At 49.1% G+C, this 21163-nt stretch overlaps 1 long non-coding RNA gene across 1 annotated transcript in view; it reads left to right on the forward strand.

The window, feature by feature from the left end:
* The window catches only part of LOC115899281, a 96614-nt gene that overhangs the window by 30986 nt on the left and 44465 nt on the right, over nt 1–21163 (forward strand). The window lies entirely within an intron of this gene.

The raw sequence follows: 21163 nt of genomic DNA on the forward strand, positions 1-21163 counted from the left end.
AAAAGATGCGGCACATATTTGCATAAGATCTGGCTGGCACGTGCTCACCCGCCTCTGGACTTTTGGTTTTTCTCTCGCTCAATTTTGTATGATAGTCCCTGCAGGTGCAGGTGTGTCACCCTCGTCACTTTGCTGAGGACAGGATGTGGTACCTTCATCTCGGAATCCCCTGACATGCAGAGCAGTAGACGGCAGTCTGGACGGTACTGAACTAGTATCAGAGGGTGCATTAGATCTTGGAGGAGTCACTTTGTCTCTCAGACCCTCAGTTTTCACCTCTGTGAAGTGGATATAATGATGTGTATCCATCCTCCTTCCTAAGGTTTCAGAGACACCAGTTCCAGCTACGTACTCACACTAAGTGGGTTTTTTCTTCCTCTCAGCCACCCTGTTACGGAGGTGAGACTGGCAATGTGGCCCCCGCGCCAGCAGCGTAATGTCACCTGGGGATATGTTTGAAACGCAGACTCTCAGGCCCCATACCAGAGCTGCTGAATCGGAGTCTGCATCTTTCCAAGCTCCCCAGGAAATTCGTGTGCACATTGAGAAGCACTTTTCTAGACTGGAAATTTGCACACATTTAACCTAAGTTGAGTGAATGAGTGTCAGCCTGTGATGTGGATCTTAACCTAAGTTGAGTGAATGAGTGTCAGCCTGTGATGTGGATCTTAACCTAAGTTGAGTGAATGAGTGTCAGCCTGTGATGTGGATCTTAACCTAAGTTGAGTGAATGAGTGTCAGCCTGTGATGTGGATCTTAACCTAAGTTGAGTGAATGAGTGTCAGCCTGTGATGTGGATCTCATTTGTTAAATGGGAGTAGTAATAGTTGTCTTTTCCTGTTGGAGGGATGCTTTGAGGATCAAGTAGTTTATAATTATAAAGGTATTTTATCCAGACACTCACTAATTTATGCAATAAACTTTGCCCAACAGCTACAACAAGACAGGTTTGGGGTTTGCAAAATATATTCTCTCCTTAGAAATAATTTGAAGTATTCTAGAAATCTGATGTTGAAAAGAGCTAAGTATAGTAAAACATGGCAAGTGCTGTCCAATAGCCACACTTAAAATAGGAGATGATTAGAGAAAAAACAACTGTGATTGTGAAGTTCAGGGCTGTGTAGGTTATGGGAGGCTTCACTGAGGTGGTGGCATTGAGCTTATGCAGGAATGAATGAGGTAGAGAAGGTCCTTCTAGACAGAGAACAACATAAACAAAGGCTCTGAGGCATGGGATGGAGGGATTGGGGTGGCTGCTAGTCCAGGGTCTAACAAGAACAAACAGAGTGACAGTATATTCCCAGGTGGCCTCATAACATGACTAGTAAGTACAGACCAGAGAGGTCTTCTGCCTGTTTCGTTTATTTGGGGCTCATTGCCCGGGTTATTTTGGTTCCAGTCCTGTGGTTGGAGCCATCAGTCCAAAAGTCATTGCTGTGCTTACACTGCCAACCACCTAAGAGTTTGGTTTGTTTGTTTTTGTTCTTCATGTGCTCTGGTGGGTAAGGTTTATTGCCACCACTAATGTCTTACTTCCTAAGATTTTAACATCAGTCGAGTTAAGGAGGGGAAGTCAATTTCCAGGTAGGTCGTTTGTTTTATCAACCAGTTGGAAAGGCGAGTTGGCCCCTATAGTGACTGAAAATTGACATGTCTGCATATTTAAAAGATGGCTAGAGCCCTTGTCCAGCACCATCTGAGATCTGTCACTGCCTGCTCCCCTCTGGTTGCCTGAGCATGTCCACAGCAGTGGTGGACACAGGCTTGGGGCATGTGGTGCTCAGCCAATGGGCAGACAACAGCAGTGAAGATGCCACTGAGGGCCCAGAGAACAGACACTTTGGTACATCTGGGAGAGGCCACTCCCCTCCTGAGCCAGCCAGGAGAGTGGGAGCTGCTCCTCTTGAAAGCCATCATGATGTGGCATCTCTGCCTGGTCACAGTGGGTGAGACCAAAAGTGGGGGTGGGTGGCACCCATAGGAGTACGTGCAGTAGCAAAATCACTTCCTGGAATGGCTGTCTGAGCAGGCAGAGGGTGCGAACACAGCCCTGCACCTTAGGGAATCTTTAGTTTGATGTGAGGACTGTGCTCTCCCTTGCTTCTCCAGGCTGCGGAGGCATTGTGCTGCCTTATTGCAATGCTGTAATGGTGAGGGAAAGGGACTCTGCACCCGGGGGTATGGGAGGACTGTAGTAGGGTAGATGCTTAGTTCTGAGCTCCCAAACTAAAGCCAAGGACTTTGTCTTGCTTGTATTGGACAGCGCCCTTGGGTGCTGAGTTAATATTTTACCCAGCTTGCAAATAAGGGTTATCTGTTTGTCTCTGGCAAGGGCACGGGGGCAAATGGCTTTCTGCACCGCCGCTCTTGGTATGAGTGCTCAGTCTCTTTGGGCAAAGGAAAGGGAAGAGATGGAGCCTTATCACCGCTCTTTTTTAGTTCGTTCATGTAGGTGGCTAACTTTCTGCAAAATGATCCCAGGGGACTGTGGCCCTGGGTGGATCTTTACTCTGAACTTAGGAAGCAGCTTGATGCAGTAGAAATAACCTGAGATTTGCAGTCAGCTAGGAGTGCATTCGAATTTCTCCACTTCCTAGTTGTGGTACTTCAGGAAGTACCTTCGCCTCTTAAAGCTTCAGTTTCCCCATCAGTATGGCAGGCATGAACTGTTCTCGTTGCTGGGTCATGAGGTATGAAGGGGACAGTGCAGTGACGGCTCCTGTGATTGCTGGTTGGCTCTGAGTTTGGATGTGACACAGCTCTCAGTGGTCTAGAGATTGAGAATTGAAAAGCTTTTGGTTCATGAAAAACCATCTCAACGTCAGAGCTGGGGGCAAGCAGAGGAAGCCAGGGTCAACCCCTTCATTGGCCAGAAGAGGAAACTACACGCTGCCCTGCAGGGCCCTGTGGCCACCACACCTGTCTCAAACTTGCACGAACACCACAGAATGGGGACTCCCAGTGCCCCCAGGCTTTCCGGACCTGTCCTCAGCGTCCTCCTCCCCACCACCTGACCTGGCACTTACTCTCCTGGCTACATTTCGCCTTTCCTTTCGGACTTGGCCCTTGCTAGTTCCCAGCTCTGGCCTCAGGTCCACTCAGCAGTGACTCTGATCACATGCATGGTGCCTTGCTGCTGGCTACCTCAGGTGCACACACCTCGCATTGCAGTGGGGTCAGGAGCTTAGTGCTTCAGAAGAAGGCTTTCCGGCCGGGCGCGGTGGCTCAAGCCTGTAATCCCAGCACTTTGGGAGGCCGAGACGGGCGGATCACGAGGTCAGGAGATCGAGACCATCCTGGCTAACATGGTGAAACCCCGTCTCTACTAAAAAAATACAAAAAACTAGCCAGCCGTGGTGGCAGGCGCCTGTAGTCCCAGCTACTCGGGAGGCTGAGGCGAGAGAATGGCATAAACCCGGGAGGCGGAGCTTGCAGTGAGCCGAGATCCGACCACTGCACTCCAGCCTGGGCGACAGAGCGAGACTCCGTCTCAAAAAAAAAAAAGAAGAAGGCTTTCCTCTCTCCCCTCTTTTCCTGGGTGATGTGTTGGTTTCTCTCCTCCCTCTCTCTCTCCTTTTTATTGCTTTTATAGTTATGGGGAGCAGTCTTTAAACATTGTTGGTGAACACACCATACGCCTGCTTCATCAAGCAGTAGGTATCTGCCAGAAGAAAATGATGTCCTTGATGTAAAAAATAAAAAAAAAGAGCTCTCAGCCCCTCCTTCAGTAGGCAGAGGGAAGGCTCAGGCCAGCCCCTGATAGCGCCGACTGAGTCCGGCTCCTCTAGACACTGTGGAGTGTCTTGAAGAATTCATCTCCCTATCCCAGCCTTAGTTTCCTTTTTTGTAAAATGGGGGTAATAATGATTCCAATCCAGGCAACCTCATCGAGTTGCTTTGGGACCACAGCAGACACTGGATATGAAAATAATACGTGGTAAACTCATGGCCATTTTCAGCTCCCTTCTGGGCTGAGGCCTGTCTATCTTCAACTGGATGGGTCAGAGTTGTGTGAAATAGCTTCCTGTGAAGGCCCCTCAGTTTCCAGGACTAGAGAAGAAGAGCAACTAGTTGCCTCGGATTCCCTCTCCCCAGGCCCTTCTCTCTGGACTGTGCCTTGTGGGTGGTGGAGAGGCTCAAGGGATCCTCCAGCGTCACTTTGCTGGGAGTGTGACTCTCCTGATGGCAGACATACCCGATCCAAGAGCCCCAACTCCCAGAATCTTCAGTTACAGGTGGCAGGGAGAGGTGGTGTCCAGGGAGAGGTGGTGTCCAGGGAGTGGTGGTGTCCAGGGAGAGGTGTGGGGCTTGCATGGGTGACATTGCATTCCTGGATAGGCAGGGAGAAAAGTCATAAAGGACAGCCATCCCTACTGTTCAGGTGTAACGGGGCCACCAGTGGCATCTGTATAAAGCATTTACATTCACCTTAAAGGTACCAGGAGACTTGTCTAGGCTTTCCCGAGGGAGTGCAGCTCCAGTTCGGATGTATTTACTAGTCCATTCATTTGTTCACAGATTTGTTTGGCTATTTCTTTAGTCATGGCATATTTATCAAGTACTTACTATGTATCGGAGCCATGCAAAGGCTCTTGCATACATCATGTCTTGTATTAGAATAGGTTAGGTAATGCTGTGGTAACAAACGATCTCAGAATCTCAGTGGCTGGAGGTAACAGGCATTTGTCTCTCACTGATGTTACATCCTCTGAACAGCTCTTCAGGAGAGGGATGTGCTGATGGCTGCCAATCCAAAGGGTGCTGTACCATCTGACGATGCCACCCTCTCAATACGGGAGCTGTTTTCTTTCCTGGCTGTTGCTGCGGCCAGGAAAGAGAGCACAGGAACTGTGCACCAACTCTGAAATGCTTCTGCCGGAGGTGACACTCGTGACTTCTGCTCACATGGCCAGAGGATGTCACATGGGCACACCTAACTTCAAGCGGGACAGAGAAGTGTAATATTTCCTTGGGACGGGAAAGGACATACGGGAATGATGTGAACCCCACTAATCTCTATCACATTGTAATCCCTACAACAAACTTGCCATGTGGTTATGATCCTGATTTGATACACGAAGAAACTGAGGATAAGCAGCTCCTTCACACTCACACAGCTGGTAAGAGGGAGAGGTGGGATTTAACCTTGGGAAAGTCTGACTGCCAAGCTTTTGCTATTTCCCTGGTATCACCCTTGCCATGCTCACAAAATGGCTGTATCATAAGGCAGAAAAACTGCAGCCTATCAGTCGAAGAAGGATGGATAATGTGTTGTGTAGTTTTAGAGGAGGAGAGATCACCCCCAGTTAGAGACATCCAGGAAGACTTCATTGAGGAGTAGCTATTGCCTCTGGATCTTGAAGAATAGGACAGATTTGGACATTCAGAGATGCTGATTCTTTCGATTTGTCAGTTATTCCTTCTGTGTGCAAGGTGGGTGGCTTCTGACGTCTGGAAAATCATTTGTAAAGTCCATTTAGTTCAGGCTTTTAGTTTAGTTCACACTCTTCCCTCACTAGAGAAGTCCTAGCGTGATGGTGAGAGGGAAGGGAAGTAGTTATGAACTGGGTTTCACCAAGGAGCTTTCCTGGAAGAGGCCCTGGGGAGAAATCTGAGGCAGTGGGTCGAATAAGAATGGAGTTTTATTGCAGATTTATTGCAGCCTTCCTTCCTTTCTCCCTCCCTTCCTCCCCTCTTCCTTCTCCTTTCCCTTCCATTCCTGCCTCCCTCTCTCCGTCATTTCCTTAGTGCCTGCTGTCTGCCTGGGGCAATGCTGAGTGCTGGGGCAGGGGAGGAGGGAGACCAAGCTTTTGGCTCCCTGGGACTCTCACACAGTTTAATGATGGGAGGGATAAGGTTGCAGGGCTCCAGAGCCCCAGTGTTTGCCTAGAAACTCAGGAAGAAACCTCAAATGAGAGGCAGAGTGACCCCATTGAGGTGTGTGGGTCACTGGCGCAAAAAAAAAAAAAAAAAAAAAAAAAAAAGCCAGCCACACGGAGTACAGAGTCCCCACTGCCCTGTGGTCAGTGAGCACTGCTCCCTAGCTTGGGCTGGGCAGCTGGACCCTCTGGGCTCACTCAGGCCGACTGCACCTGGCCTTGCTTACAGCTGTGCTCCACTGAGCTGGTCCACACCAGCCAGCAACCAGTTCTTATCAGTGCAGCTAGAGCAGACCGTGGCTGCCTGCCTGATTCTCCTCCACCTCTTCTCCCCAACCCAGGGAGAACTTGCAGTCTGGTGACAGAATCTGTACATCAGGGATGGTTTTGACAAGCTGAGGAGGGAGAGGAGCTGGAAGACATCCTTGCACCCATGCTGAGGCCTGCCTGTACACGTTTCCCTTCCAGAATTCACAGGCTGCCAGCAAAGAGTTTAAGGTTTCAGCTCTGTGGAAACTATTATGAAGTGCCTTTTTGGGGTCCCGGGATCAATGCACCCCCATTTAACCAGGTCTGTGTATCTTCTACCTTTAGATCTCTGTTCCTATTCACAGGACCAGAGTATTTCAGTGCTAGAAGTGATCTCCCAGTGTATTTAGGCCAGTGGTTGCTAAACCTGATTGTCCTCCAGGAAGCTTTTAAAAATACACATTCCTAGGCTCTGAGCCCAGAAGTTCTGACTCCGTAGGTCTGGCCCTTGTCCCTTCCAGTTATTGATTCTGCAGGTCCCACGCTCAGAGGGGGTAGGCCCCCCGGGCCAAGGAAGCCGGGGGAGTGCGTCAGTTGCTTTTGCTTGGCGACCACCTTTCCTCGTGTGAATTTATTATTCTCATTAAGGAGATGGGTCCCCAAACTTGCTGAGAGGACCCACACTTGTGTATTGTGCTCTGTGAGTGTCTGTGGGCTCCCTGAATGCAGGTCTGGGTTTCTGTGCTGGCTCTGTTCCATTTCATCAAGGAGAAGGAGCCCTTCCCAGGGGCGGGTGAGCATTGTTTTCAAGCCACGGTTGCCCTCCCAAGGCTTCCCCGGAGCCAGGGGAACTGATCAGCCAGGAAGGCGCTCACTAGGGCTCAGGTCTGCTTTGGCTGCCTGATGGAGAGGAGGGGCTGCAGGGGAACACTGCTGACCTATACACACACACACACACACACACACACACACACACACACACACACACACACCAGACCTGGCTGAAGAGCACACTGTCGCCTGGAGGGACTGAAAACCTGGGCATTTCTCTGGGAAAGCACCTTTCATTTCCAAATTCCACGAAGTGCTTCCAAAAAAGATAATAGTTTTGCTGTGTGTCCAAGACTTTGCAGGATCTCACGTGCTCCTTGCAGCTGCCCTGGGAGGTGGAGAGGACAGGGCTTATCCTTCTTGTGCTCTAACTGAGCAAACTGAGCTTGGAAAGGACATCTGATTCTGAGTATTTAGCACTAGAGGGCTATGCTGTGTGAAATGTATCCTCAAATTGTTCAGGAAATAATTCTGTATGTGTGTAGTCAGAGAGTGCATGATGCACACACAACGGATAAATCACATGGGGTAAAATGGGAGCAATAGTGAATCATCTGGGTAAAACATATACAGGTGTTCTTTGTACTATTTTTATTTTTGTAATTTTTTGAAATTTAAAATATATTTCCAAATAAAACAATGTTAAGGGGGTATGGTTTATTCGAGGACATGGAGCAGGTTCCTTGTCTGTGGAAGGCCGACTTTTCACTTCTTACCATCTCTAGACTTCTTTCTTTCTCCTTCCTTCCTTCCTTCCTTCCCTTCCTTCCTTCCTTCCTTCCTTCCTTCCTTCCTTCCTTCCTTCCTTCCTTCCTTCCTTCCTTCCTTCCTCCCTCCCTCCCTCCCTCCCTCTCTCCCTCCCTCCCTCTCTGTTTCTCTCTTTCTTTCTTCCCTTTCTCTCTTTCTCTCTTTCTTTCTTGACAAAGTTTTGCTCTTATTGCCCAGTACAGTAGTGTGATCTCGGCTCACTGCAACCTCCACCTCCTGGGCTCCAGCAGTTCTTCTGCCTCAGCCTCCTGAGTAGCTGGGATTACAGGTGCATGTCACTATGCCTGGCTGATTTTTGTATTTTTAGTAGGGACGGCGTTTCACCATGTAGGCCAGGCTGGCCTCGAACTCCTGACCTCAGGTGATCCGCCCGCCTTGGCCTCCCAAAGTGCTGGATCAGGTGTGAGCCACCACGCTCGGCCGATTGATATATTTCTTAGTCTCAGTTTAAATGCCAGTTTCTTTGCTCCACCTTCCCTGGCCTCTTACACTAGATCGTGTGCCCTGATCGCATGTACTTTTCCTTCCACTTATCCCTACAGGTGGGACTGAATTATTTAAAATTTAACGTCAGTTTCTCCTGCTGGACTGTAAGCTCTATGAGGGCAGGACCTCTACTGTCTTGCTCCTGGATGTATCCCAAGGGCGTAGCACAGTGACTGGAACGTAGTAGGTGCTCAGTGAATGTCTTCTGAAGGAGTTAATGAATGGAGTGGATGCATGCCAGTGCACGGGCCACAGATGCTCACAGGGGACACACACATGCACACGTGCTCGTGCTCTGTTTTCTTAGTGAGATTGCTCTGCCACAGGCAGGCTGGGGATGCCAAAATTTGGAGGACAGCTGGCGGGGTGGCATCATGCCTCTGGAAATGACATTCTGGGAACAAATGACATCCTTTGGGAAGCTAGAATGATGCCCCTTCCCAGCCAGTGCTCCCCTCCCCTCCCCACCTCAGGCCCAGAGACTCTTCCGGGGGAGAAATGATGCTCTTGCAGCAGGTGGCGAAGGGATCCCAGAGCCAGTGGGCTGTCAGTGGGGGCAGGGATGCTGAGTGGAAACTGCTGTCTTTCCAGAGACAAAAGGGCCCTTTAGAGTCACTTGATATCATGTCTTCCTGCCTGGGCCTCTGCCAAGCCTCCCTCTTCCTACTGTGGAACAGCAGGAACAACAGCGAACTGACCTGTTCCTGCTCCTCCTGGGGCACTGCCATGGGGAGCCAGGGCAAGTGCTGAGCAGGGACAGAGGTGCCTGGGCAGGCTACATGTGCCAAGGTGTGCCCATTAACTGAACTTCTGATTTTAATTTTTGAATAAGTGATACATCCACATACTCACAATTCAAAAAGTGTAAACATACATGCTATGAAAAGTCTTCCTCCCAACCCGCCCTCCATCCATCCAGTTTCCCCCGCCAATATTCTCAGTTTCTTAAGAATCCTACAGATAGTCTGTGCCTATATTGCCAAATATGTATATTTCCTGTAGTGGTAGAATTCCGTATACACTGTTTGTATCTTGCCTTTTTCACTTTGTGATATGTCTCGGTGCTCTTTCTATGGGTCCATAAAAGAGTGTCCTTGGCGTTTTGGTGTTTAGCTACATGGTATTCCATGGTGTCAATGTTTCATATGTCTAAGGAGCATTTTGTGGGAACCTTTTGTTCCTGTAGGAAGGGAAGAGTATTGAGGAGTGATAGAGATGCCAAAAACCTGAGGCCTGCACTACCCAGTACAGTAACCCCTGCCTCCAAATGGCTACTGAGCACTTGAAATGCGGCTAACCAGGCTGGGTGCAGTGGCTCACGCCTGTATGCCCAGTACTTTGGGAGGTCAAGGAGGGTGGATCACCCGAGGTCAGGAGTTAAAGACCATCCTGGGCAACATGGTGAAACCCTGTCTCTACTAAAAATACAAAAATAAGCTGGGTATGGTGACATGCACCTGTAGTCCCAGCTACTTGGGAGACTGAGGCAGGAATTGCTTGAACCCGGGAGACGGAGTTTGCAATGATCAGAGATCGCACCATTGCACTCTGGCCTGGGGGACACAGCAAAACTCTGTCTCAAAAAAAAAAAAAAGTGACTAACTGAATGGAGTCATGCTCTAAAGGCAAAATAGGCACTGGGATTTGAAGATTTAGTTCAAACATATAAAATATATTATTAATTAATAATCGTTATGTTATTACAAGTTGGAATGATAATATTTGGAATATGTGGGTTAAATAAAATATATCATTGAAATGAATTTCACATGTTTCTATTTCATTTTTAAAAAATGTGGCCAGTAGGAAATGTGAAATGCTCATGTGACTTGCATTTGTGCCCAGTATATTTCTTTTTTGAGACGGAGTCTCACTCTGTCACCCAGGCTGGAGTGCAGTGGCCGCGATCTCGGCTCACTGCAACATTTGCCTCCCCGGTTCAAGCAATTTTCCTGCCTCAGCCTCCCGAGATTACAGGCGCATGCTACCACGCCCAGCTAATTTTTGTATTTTTAGTAGAGACGGGGTTTCACCATCTTGGCCAGGCTGATCTTGAACTCCTGACCTTGTGATCCACCTGCCTCGGCCTCCCAAAGTGCTGAGATTACAGGCGTGAGCCACCGCGCCCGGCCTGTGGCCAGTGTATTTCAATTGGAGCATGTTTCCCTAGAGACTTGGAGCCCAGGGATGGAGTTGACGGTGGGAGGGGTTAAACAGAGCAGGAAGGGAGAAGACAGAAAAGCGGGAAGGAGGCAGCAGCGGTGGCCTGGCCATGCTCAGCAGGCTGGCTGTCGGGAGGACTAGGACCCCGCCTGCCTCACACTGCCACGCTGGGGGATCCTAGGACCAGCCCCCTTCCTTCTCAGCCTCATTTCCTCTTGCGTGCAAGACAAGCAATAGGATTAGAGGCTGTGGCCTTCAGGGCGTCTGCTCTGTCCATGCCTCTGTGCCTACAGCATGGTGCACAGAGTCGATGCTCGCCGGGCGAATGAAGGAAAGTAGAAAATGAAATGGAAAATTAGAGGTTTTCTTTCCGGGAAAGTGTTAGACTCCATCTAAGTACCAGGACTTAGAGGCTCCTACAGATCGCAGGCTGCCTCTCACTACGAAGCCAAGACTCCGAATGCAGAAATGGCTTGCCCAAGGTCACTTTGGGTGTGGATGGCAGAACCAGGGCCACCTATAGTTTTTTTTCACGCCCATGATCAAAGAGCCACCCAGAAAAAAAATGCTGTTATAGATTAGCATCCACTCTTGGAAATGCCCACTCCAAGCGCAGGGTGGCCACATCAGCCCTCCTTCCCTCCCACCCCCTATAAGGGCACATGGTGACATTTCTGTCCAGCTCGTCCTGCTCCCACGGGGCAGAAAGCCTGAGGGAGGGTGGGCCCAGGGTGGGCCCAACAGCAACCCAGCAAACCAAGGGCTCAGCCCTTGCTCCACCCGAGAGCCCTAGGCAGAGGCCCGCTCATCTCCCTCCGCCTCCGGGCTCAAGGGCCCCTCTTCCACCCTGGGACGGGGACGAGCCGGCAGGCTGGACTTAGTGCTGAGTGGTCTCTAAATCACTCATGCCGAGGTGGGAGAGGCCGTGGCGGTGGAGGGGATTTTCATAGATTATACTGAAAGAATTACAATGGTGAGGGAAAGGGGTCCGGTTCCCACAGTGTACGGTCACTCCTATGGGGGGCTGCGGGAGCCGGCCCTGGCCGCCTCTTTCTCCCTGGGCAGCAGCACACACAGTTTTTTAATAATTAAGTAACTTTAATTGTCCTGGGAAAGCCGAGCTTGCCTTGGGGCACACTGCACAAACTCATAATTAATGTTACCAACAGAGATTAGCAAAGGAGAACTGAGAAATGATTCACTTTTTAAAAAGCGCCTCACTGTTAAGACTTATTATCCTAAGTTTGGAACCTCATTTATCTGCGTTGAGGAAGAAGAAGAAGAAAAAAAAAAAGACCCAAGACCCAGAAGCAAATGCATGTGAAATTAAAACTCCATGCCTTTTAATGTAGTTTAAAAACATAAGACAGGAAAATGTTGCCATTTATCGATTCCGCCCTGGTGACTGAGGGAAGATTTCAGACAGAGGAATATAATTAATAAATAATAATAATACATTAATAGAAACTTAAGCTTTTTACTGCTATCTTGTTGCTTAGAAGTTATTTCATTTTAGGATTCTTTAGAGTAACTTTTCCTTTTTAGTTCTTATGAAGGATATACCAAACTCTGTGTAATTTTCAATGATTATTCATATGCAGTGACACTAGTAAAGCGTCTCGCGTGCGAGCGTTCAGTAAACATCTGATTAATTAACAAACACATCAATAAGCAAGGGAAGGACCTCAAAAAGGAAAGAGTATCCCAGCATAAATATGCGTGGTCAATATGAAGGCAAGCCCAGTCCGGACTGGAAGAGGTTTGTGATGGTGCCAAAAGGAGGGTGGACAGAAAAATGGGGAATGAGGGCCCAGCGCAGCGACTGTAATCCCAGTACTTTGGGAGGCCGAGGTGGGCAGATCACCTGAGGTCAGGAGTCCAAGACCAGACTGACGAACATGCTGAATGAAACCCTGCCTCTACTGAAAAAAAAAGAAAGAAAAACTGGACGTGGTGGCACACGCCGGTAATCCCTGCTACTTAGGGGGCTGAGGCAGGAGAAACGCTTGAATCCAGGAGGTGGAGGTTGCAGTGAGCCGAGATCACGCCATTACACTCCAGCCTGGGTGACACAGGAAGACTCTGTCTCAAAAAGAAAAAGAAAGATGGGGAATTAAAATATGGTGGTGGTGGTGATATGGCTGGGAGATGGAGGTGGGAGGGAGAAGCCTTGAAACTTAGGAGAGGATGTCAGAGTAAGACAGTGAAACTAAGCAAAGAACTCGGGCCGAGTGTGATCCTCATGTATCATTAATAGTCTATAAACAGTATTACCTGATTACCCTAAACTAGTGGGTGTGTTTCCTTAGAACGTCCCTACTGTCCCCATAGCACTGCCCTGTTCTTTCTTCCATGCAGACAACAAATCTTTATATCCTAAATCATGAGGGTCCCAATCTTTCCAAGCACCATAGTAGATTTTCCTCCATGTAGTCAACTCACATTGACTGGATGCTGCTACTAGTAGTTCCAGATGCCAGTTGACACGGACATGGATGGAAACAGCTGGAATGCAGGCAGGTCACTTTGGCTGTAAACCGAGGTACATAATTCCTTTCTCCTCTCTGAGCCTGTTTCCTGGTCCGTACGATGGAAACATGTGCATAGATGTGAACTCCTTGGGAGGTGAAAAATGATATTAGGAGTTCCTAAAGCAACTTTTCCAGGTGACTTGAGGGATGGTGGATGGACTCAGTCCTACCCAGGGGCGCTGTTCTCACCACAGGTCAACCAGATACGGCTCAGATGGTTCCTCCTCCCTGGGCCTGGGGAGCAGTTTGTCCCCTGCAGCCGTCTGGAGGGCAGGCGAGCAATCCGGCCCTCTCCTGAGACCTTTGCTGTTCCCTGGGTGTGAGTTAATACCCAAGGAGAGGCTGGTGGGTAAATAATGAGGTGGTGACTGATTGAGCTCAAGGTGTGATTCCTCTCAGGGGTCTTTATGTGTGAACAGACAACTCACAAAGAATGAGAGCTTTAAGACACAGAGGCATGAAGCATTTTCTTTCTGGGGCTGTCCCTTTGTGACCTCAGGCAAGCTTCGAAGCTGGGCCTCCGTTGTCTGACACTAGGGGAAAGGGGAGTAGGGGGTACCAAGGGGCCCCTCCCAGAGCTTTGCTTACACAGAGGTTCCTGAGCACCTGGACATTCAGGCATGGAGATGCACCGGGGTGGAGGAGGGCTACAGGGAAACGGGGCTGGCCAGGCTCAGTGGCCACGAGTTAGAGGCACTCTTGGAAGCTTGACTCGGCACAGGTTGGAAAATGCGCTCTGATAATAACTCGCATGGCTAGTGCCAGTCCTTGCACCCCTTTGGAACACTAAGTGTTAGGGAGTATGTGTGTGTGTCCCTCCACACGGTAGTGCACCATACGTACTGTCTCCATAAGTGCTTTCTTGCTCTTAAAAACCATTTAAGAGCATTTTGGGAGGCTGAGGCAGGTGGATCACCTGAGATCAGGAGTTCAAGACCAGCCTGGCCAACATGGTGAAACCCTGTCTCTACTAAAAATACAAAAATTAGTTGGGTATGGTGGAGCACGCCTGTAATCCCAGCTACCTGGGAGGCTGAGGCAGAGAATCGCTTGAACCTGGGAGGCAGAGGTTGCAGTGAACCAAGATCACACCACTGCACTCCTGCCTGGGTGACAAGACCGAAACTCCATCTCAACAATGGAAAGCAAATAATAATAACAACAACAACAGCAGCAACAGAACGCATATCCTGGAGATAGCTCCATATCGGAATGTAAAGCGGTAACAATCTTTTTTAGATGGATGGTTAGCATTTCATTTTATTTGACCACAATTTTCTAAAGTACTTGCTTGCTGCTGGACAATGGGTAGTTTTCACTATGTTGCCATTCACAGTCAAGCCTTTAACATTACCTATTAATGTAATTTGGTGCAGTGAAAATTGCTGGGGACAAAAAACTGAGATGAAATTCTATCCTAAGTCTGTTTGCATTAGGTTTGACTCTAGGCAAGTGTCACTGCCTTTGTGGGCCTCAGTTTTAGCACCTGTCATATAGGGACATAAGACTCTATCTAGTACCTGGTGTCCCTCCCAGGATGTCTATCTCTGACGCCTTGAGTCTCCCCAAACCGCAGAAGCAGCAGAGCAGCCCACAGAGGGTCAGCCCCAGCTGGGGCTGTGGGTGAGGTCAGCAGAGCTTGGTGGCTGGGCAAGCCTCTCCTTCGCAGATCTCGGTGATGCAATGTTGTACTCAGGCAAGTTTGGCCTTGCCCTCCCCTGGACCCAGCATGACTCAGGGCCTGTAGCGTGGCTTCCCCCTCCAGCAAATGAGCTGCAAGACACCTTTCTTGGCAATGGGCTTAACGAGGGCTCCCGGAATGTCTGATTACTCATGTGTTTTGCAACGGCAGCAAACTCCCAGTGAGAAGAGGCAGCTAGCGTGGCTTCCTTCCTGAATTAATGACTTAAGCATTATGAATGACTAATCAGTTCAGCCCTGAGCAGAATTGGGTGGTTAAGTTGGGGTTGGGGGTGGCAGTGAGGCAGATGCTGCCGGTGTGTGGTGTGCTTTCACCTCTGCTTGAATGCTTCCGGGCCTTGATGCTCTCCTTTTGGGAGTCAGAATTGGGGCCGGATGTCCCCTCCAGACACTGACCTCCTGCTTCTCCTAGGGCCTGTCTACCTGCCACTCCTCACTGTCAGCTGATGACAAGCTTCCCTTCCAGCCTAAGGTTGGGTCATGCAGAAGGAAATCTAAATGCTTATAGGGAAATCCCAGAGTGAAACCCAGGGTGAGAGGGCCAAATGCATTTTGTATGCTATACTCTGCTGTGTACCCAAGAGGGATTTTTGAAATTAGTCTTTTATTTTATTTTAATTAATTAATTTATTTATTTTGAGACGGAGTTTCACTCTGTCTCCCAGGCTGGAGTAAAAGTAGCATGATCTCGGCTCACTGCAACCTCTGCCTCCCAGGTTGAAGCGATTCTCCTGCCTCAGTCTCCCTAGTAGCCGGGACTACAGGCGTTGCCACCATGCCTGGCTAATTTTTGTATTTTTAGTAGAGTTGGGGTTTCACCATGTTGGCCAGGCTGGTCTCGATCTCCTGACCTCAGGCAATCCACCCACCTCAGCCTCCCAAAGTGCTGGGATTACAGGCGTGAGCCACCCCGCCCGACTGAAATTAGTCTTTTACTGGGAGAAAGGCATAAAGGTGGTGGGCAGCTTTCTTTCGTTGCCACACATTTGGGATAAGAACTACAGATCAAGAACTTCCAGGAATTTTGCAGCTCTTCTCTGGCTGGTTTCTTTGTCCCTCTTATCTCAGACAGCTTATTGCAGACTCTAGGATTAGTGGGGAGCAGGAGGGAATGTGTCTCCTTTAAGGCAAAGTCTCTGGTTTCACTTCCCAAACATCTGCCTCGCTCTTGGGGAGGTCCTCTCTGACCCGCTCTGAGCATATAAAGTTAATTTGTGCAGGGATTCCTGGAGAAAGGCCAACTAGAGTGAATTATTAATGATTCTGTCTTAAGAGATGATTTCCACAGAGGCCGACCCTATCCCCATCTCTTAGGTTGGGAAGCTGATGACCTTGTAAGCAACAAGGCCCCTCTGATGAGATGAACTTTACTACCATTGTTCCAAAGAAGGTTTTCCTGCCTCCCTCTGTTTCTTTTCTCAAGGTTCCCCTTTCGGGTCTGCCCCCGCCCGGCCCTCTGCTTTCCAGCAATTAGGCGACAGTTCTTTGTGGTGGCTTGAGGGCATGTCCAGATGGTCACTGTGCAGCGCAAGTCTCACCTGGGCCTCATGCTGCTGGCCTCACCTGGTCCCTGTCCCAGAGACCCTGACACAAATGCCTTTGTTCTGGGCGCTGGGTCCCACCAGGCATTCCCTCCCCTTGGCCCAGGCTCAGGTGAAGAGCTCTCCCTGTGTCCCCAGCTCCTCAGAGAAGAGGGTCCTTTCCTGTTGGCTCCTTCCCCATGGCTTCATTTGGAAACTGCTCTCCTGACGGACACGTGGGATGTGCTGCCTCAGCCTGTGCCATTTTGGGCTTGGCCCAGAGGAAGTTCTCTGAGCATCCAGGGTGTCCTGGACCACCTGCCTCCACCACCACGTGCTGGGCCTTGCCTCTGGGGTTGGTATTGAGATGCTTTCATGGCTCCACCATGGTCAGTCCACTCACACTCACCGTGGGCTCTCTGCATTTCCTGAGCTTCCCATTGTATCTCCTTTCCAGGGCTTTGTGGGCTTACACGCCCTCTCGAGGTTGAAGGGAATCGCCGTTTAATACAGGGCTCTGGCCAACATAAACATTCAGTTGTTGAATGGATGGATGGGTGCATGGCTGTTATCTTGGGCATGCCCACATTGTCTTAAGAACTTTAAAATTGCCTTTTGCTACATCTGCCTGGACCAGCCCCTCAATCCTCAATCGCTTTCCTGGGCACAGGTTCGCCTTCTTTGGAACAATGGGAGCAAAGTTCATCTCATCAGAGGGCCCTTACTGCTTACAAGGTCATCAGCTTCCCAACCTGAGAGAGGAGAATAGAGTTGGCCTTTGTGGAAATCGTCTCTTAAGACAGAAACTTTAATGATTCAGGACAAGTCGCCCTGGTTGGCTTTTCTCCAGGAATTCTTTCATAAATTTACTTTTAATGCTCAGAGCAGATCAGAGAGGGCCTCCCCTAGAGTGAGGTAGATCTTTGGGAAGCAGGACTTCCCAAATATGAGGTCAAATGTATTTTTTCTCTTCCAAATTCAGAGTCCCTTAGCATCGGGATAAAACTAAGTCCCAGTGTAAAATGCTCCAAAGAGAGAAACCCTGTGTTTCTCTCCTCTGCCCAATGCTTCTCTGGGCCTTGGGCTTTTGCCCCTTTCCCCATTTACTATCCCCCAATCCACAGCCTAGGGGAGCACAGGCTCTGCTCTTAGTGCAGAAATCATGCCTTTTTAAGCAGAGCATGAACATGTCTGTTTCCGGAGACTAGAGACAAAGCTAATGCACTGTCCACTTTAAGATCAACAATCTATTTGACTAAAGAGGATTTTTTTCTTTTCTGTTCTTTACCCTATCACCTTCCTTTGGGTGCTTTTCACACTGAGTGCCTGAAATCACAGGGCATGGGCAGTATTTTTCTCTTTAGAAATCCTTTTCAGGCAACTATGTCAAGAATGTTTTCCCACTTTGGCCTGGATGGGGGTGGGGAGCAGAAGAAAGAGGATTAATCCCCCAACATGGGTATTTCTCTGAAAACAGACATGCAAATGTTGGGCTTGTCAGACTCTAAAATGTTTTCTTTATTCTTGAGAATTATGGCATCCTGCCTGCTGAGCCTGGGAGGCCTGACAAACTGAGCACAGGAGCCCCAGTAGCAAAGCAGCAGAGTGTGGGAACTGGAGGCAGAGGCACGCGCTGGGTAATCGGGACAGTGAGGGACAACTGCCTTCCACATCAAGCCACCCCTCCCTTGCACCGTTAGGTTGTAGCTGCCCTTCCAGGAACTGGAGATGGGGAACGGGGAACTGTCAGATGCCAGTTCACAGACATCTTCATGATCACTCTGTAGGTTGGGGACCAGCTGGTGTCACTTGGATCCTTGGACCAGCTGGCTGAAGCTTATTCCTGTCAACTTGAGTATAACAATAGAACCTTCCAGAGACTGTCTTTCATGGGATAGCCACCTGAGACTTCTGGAGAGGACTCTGTAGGGTTCTCTCCCACTAAAAGACTGGGATAGGTGAGGGAGTTGGATTTAGGAAGTGCTTCCCAAGGGCTGCTAAATAATTGCAAATTCCTCCCTAGGTCTTGCTATGGGGGCCTCCTAAGACCCGCTACCCCTAGGTGATGAGTTCACAGCTTTGTGGGAGAGAGAGACAGGAAAACATGGAGCTAACAGCCTGGGCTAAATGCAAAAAGAGAAGCGCAAACACGCTCCTCACCCTCCTCCACCCCCAAATATGGTTAAAACGTTTATACCAGGTGAGAACATGGGATAAATACGTTACTACATCTGCAGTGCTAGAGAAGAGCCATTTAATTGTGTGTGTGTGTGTTTTTTTTTTTTTTTTTTTTTTTTTTTTTTTTTTTTTTTTTAGTTTTTGTTTTCTTATTCTTAACCCGAAAGGATGGAAACAGAACAGGAGGTGACCTGCTGTGCATGACTGAGGTGCTTGGATTGGGCACAGGGTTTCACTGTGGGCACAAGAAGGCCCATGGAGGGGCTGCTCTCTGCCCCATCCCTGGATTGTTGTTGTGAGGATCAAGTCGAATAAGGGTTATGCTTAACTTTGTATGTTACAAATCAATAAATAACTAAAACGTAGCATTATTTTCTTGAGAATTGCAGGCTTGAGAGCTCAAAAAATGTTTTCAATTTATTGCATACCTGTGTTCCCGGGACTGTCTATGGACTTCCCACATGTTAGACCCAACTAAAATCCAAGCTTGATGAGGGTAGGGAGTTAGCCTTGTGCCAGTCACAGCTGGTGAGACTTCAACAATTTTTTTCTAAATGGTAGAAAAAGTGATTTCTAATCCTGACTGCCCCCTAGGGCATTAGCCTTGCTGTACAGATGGGAGTATGGAGGCTCAGAACGGTTGAGTGACCTGCTCTAGGTCTCATCACTAGCTAGTTAGTGAGTTGGGGTAGGAGCTCAGCTTCTCCTTCTGTGAACTTCAGGCTCTTCCTATGATGCCCAAGCTGACCTGGAGCTTTACTGGGCTTAGATGTCCTTGACAGAGCAGGCTGCTGTGCCCGGAGCATGTGGGATCCTAGGGACAGTTTCAGGGACAAGCAGGTTCTCCCTTCCTGGCTCCAAGGACAGTGTAAAAAGTCAACCCTGATTAACTGTGTATATGATGAGCTCTTCTTTTCAAAGAAGGGCAGAACAGTATCTGTGGCAGGCAGAATAATGGTAACTCAAAAGACATCCACATCCCAATCCCTACAACCGAAGAATATGTTATGTTATGTTATTGGCAAAAAGGAATTAAGATTGCAGGCAGAATTAAGTTGGCTAATCAGCTGACCTCGAGATGGGGAAACTATCCTGGATTATTAAGGTGGCCCAATGTAATCACAAGGGTCCTTATAATAAAAGAGGGAGGCAGAAGAGGCAGAGTGATGTAATGTGAGAAAGACGCAAGTGGCCATTGCTGGCTTTGAAGACAGAGAAAGGGGCCACAAACCAAGAAGTGCAGGCAGCTTCTAGAGGCTGGAAAAGGCAAGAAAACAGATTCTTTCCTGGATCCTCCAGAAAGGAAATACAGCCTGGCCAATACCTTAATTTTAGCGCAGTGAGACCTGTGTTGGACTTCTGACCCCAGTACTGTAGAATAATATATTAATGTTGTTTTAAGCCACTGATTTTCTGGTAATTTCTTAAAGCAGCAATCAGAAACTACAGATTTGGCAAGCAGCAGGTCTCAAGCAGGCTTAGCCTGTGCCCTGGACTCCAGGGAGAGACATGGTAGAAGCAGACACAACACTCCAAAGCTTTCTGGAAAGCCCCTCTTCAGGCTGCCTCTTACTCCAGCCAGAATACAGAACCCAGGGGGTCACAGACTTTGAATAGCTTCACGGATGTGCAGTGGCAGCACCTTAACCTGGGCCCATACTGCATACCTCTCGCTTCCTGTCCTGGGCCTTTCTGCCCCTGTGATATTGACACTTACCACTGTGCATCCTAGAACTGTGCAGTGTTATCATCCATGGAGCCACCCTTGACCAACAGAGGGCAGGAACCTATGACCAAGTGCTTTCCTCTTTCAACTGACGGGTGGGCAGTTCTGAGGTGTGTTCCACATGTTCTTTAGAAGTTTCCAAGGAATTGAGCACTTGTTTCTCCTGTGGTAGCTACATCAGGAATGCATCCTTTTATTGGCTCTCCCTTCTTCCTGGTTTCCCTCTTAAACTGTAACTCACTCCTGCTCCTTGGGGTCACCACCTGAATAAACACCCCCTGTAAGTGAACCTTTGCCTCCAGCCCTCCTTTAGGAGGAAGCCGTGCTTGAGTACAACAGCTGCTCATCTAGTATTTGCCTGAAACGATATCCCCTGTCCGTTCTCACATTGCTGTGGGGAGCTCACGAGGGGTTCTGGTGGCAGTGAGCCCTCGGGCTTGTGAAGAGCTGCACGTCCCTGAACGAGCTTCCGTCCTGAGGTCTTGGCTGAGGGCTCAGAGGAGACTTGCTGGTCTAGTTCAAGATGGTTGGATAAGGTCCCAAGGGGTAGTTTTGAGGCTCGTGGGAACATCAAGAGTCCCGGTTGCTTAGTCACCCAAGTCCCCGACTGGCGAGCTTCTCTCAGAGTATACCCATACTTCTCTCAGAACAGTGTGCCTATCATTCAGAACAGATGCTTTCTGATGAACTTAATTGCATCATTAGCAGCCAGGCTACAAAATGGGTGATTTGAGTGTTGCTGGGAAGCGGGGAGCCTCCTGGCCCCACGGCTGGGCAGCTGTTCCCAGGACTGGCTGAACATGCCTTTGCAGTGGGCTCTTACCCTGCCCCCTCCCTGGGCTGGCCTTTCGAATCCTGAGGCTTTCTCACCAGCCGTGCCCAGAGCAGATGGAAACAGATCTCTTGGGCATCTCCAGCTGATGTGGATTTCACAGCAGGCGGAAGAGAGTGAGGGCAGCAGACAGCCCAGCCCTTCCCACGGCCACTTGGGAGGCCACACTGGTTGTCCAGCTGTCCACCCTCACTCCTTATGAAAGGGGTAGGACTGGGGGATCCGTTGCAGGTGGCAGGGAAAAGGACTAGAAATACAAAATGTTCCAGTTCCTTACAGTTTTTAAACCTGAGCTCCAC

The sequence above is a fragment of the Rhinopithecus roxellana genome, chromosome 1 (genome assembly GCF_007565055.1).
Source record: "Rhinopithecus roxellana isolate Shanxi Qingling chromosome 1, ASM756505v1, whole genome shotgun sequence".
NCBI lineage: Eukaryota > Metazoa > Chordata > Mammalia > Primates > Cercopithecidae > Rhinopithecus > Rhinopithecus roxellana.